This window comes from Echinops telfairi, unplaced genomic scaffold (genome assembly GCF_000313985.2).
Source record: "Echinops telfairi isolate 266 unplaced genomic scaffold, ASM31398v2 ScPeMD7_7409;HRSCAF=8447, whole genome shotgun sequence".
NCBI lineage: Eukaryota > Metazoa > Chordata > Mammalia > Afrosoricida > Tenrecidae > Echinops > Echinops telfairi.
Window position 1 is genome coordinate 12,745,450 of NW_022111309.1, and position 1,488 is coordinate 12,746,937.

Consider the following 1,488-nt stretch of genomic DNA (forward strand, 5'->3'; position numbering starts at 1 on the left):
TTTTATATACAAGAGCAACTGAACATCGAGAAAACATCCCAATCCAGTCCAGTTCAAGGCCATAAGTATGATATTAGCCCATATATCTGATACCAATCTATAAAGTCCTTTTCAGACTCATGAAACACATGCAATGAAGCCAAATGCAGTACCATCACAAAGCAGTGGGTAGAACGTCTTTAGGTCCAGTGGTGGTGTAAGCATCTCAGCGCTGGCAGGGGTCTCTCTGTGGCTTCTCTAGCTTCAGAGGTCTGGTTGCATCCATACGGTTTGTCTTCTTCAATGTCTCCCAGGGAGTAGCAGAGAGAGGTGTCTTCCGCCTCCAATGAGGAAGTACTAGATTTTCCAGAATTCTCAGGAGAAGGCCATTCCCACACAAAAGTCTCATTGGCTACCCCCAGATTGACGGCCTAGACTCCACCCCTACACTCTTAATCCTTAAACTGGCACTAGATTAGGTGACTACCATATCTACTCTGTTCCGTTGGGTCACTGTGAGTTGGAATCAACTCAATGGCAATGTATTCGTTTTACCTTTTGGTCTTTATTTTGGCTTTGATGTTGCAACAGAGAACACCTGCTTGTTGCTAATCAAAAGGTCAGAGATGTGAGCCCATCCAGAGGTATTTTGTAAGAGAGGCCTGGCAATGTCCTAATAAATCAGTCACTGGAAACTCTACGGAGCACCGTCCTACTCTGACACAGGTAGGGTTGCCATGGGTTAGAGCTGGCTCAATGGCAACTAGTTATCTCTAGTTTAGCGTTGGTTGCTGTTGTTGCCGAGGGCTGTCACATGGATTGCAGCGCACAGCGAACCTATAGGACAGTTCAGACCTGCTGCATGGAGATTACTGCCTGAGGAAAGCCCACCCCCTCATGGGGCCCTCCTCGGGCAGTCATCTCCATAGCAGCAGACTGCCTGCTTTTTGGTTTTCTATTGCAAAACTGCTTGTGGGTTCCAACCATTAACCCTTGGTTAATAATTGTGTGCTTAACTGCTGCATTCCCTGGACTGTTTCCTATTTGCCAGTCTGTACTTGTCTGAATGTCTCTTCAATCAGTTTGTGAGCCCCTTAAAGGCAGGACTCTGCTTTGTTTTTCCAAGAAGTATTTTCCGACCAGATCATTCCCTTTCCTCCACTTGTCTATTCAGATGTCTCACTTATGAGCAGGCCTTAACTTGGACTGTAAGCATCCTTGGTGGCACAGGGGGCTTAATTTTGGCTTACTAACTACAAGGTCAGTGGTTCAAACCCTGCAGTCACTTTGCAGGAAAAGGATGAGCCTGTCTGCTCCTGTAAATATCCCCAGTCTCACACATCCTAGGGAGCAGTTCTCCCCTCTCCTGCAAGCTTGCTCTGGGTTGGAATGGACTTCATGACAGTGGGTTTTCCTGGATTTGACTATGGACCCTGATCATTCATTGCCTTCTTCTTCTTCTTCTTTTTTCTTTAAATCATTTTATTGGGGTCTCGTACAACGCATCAC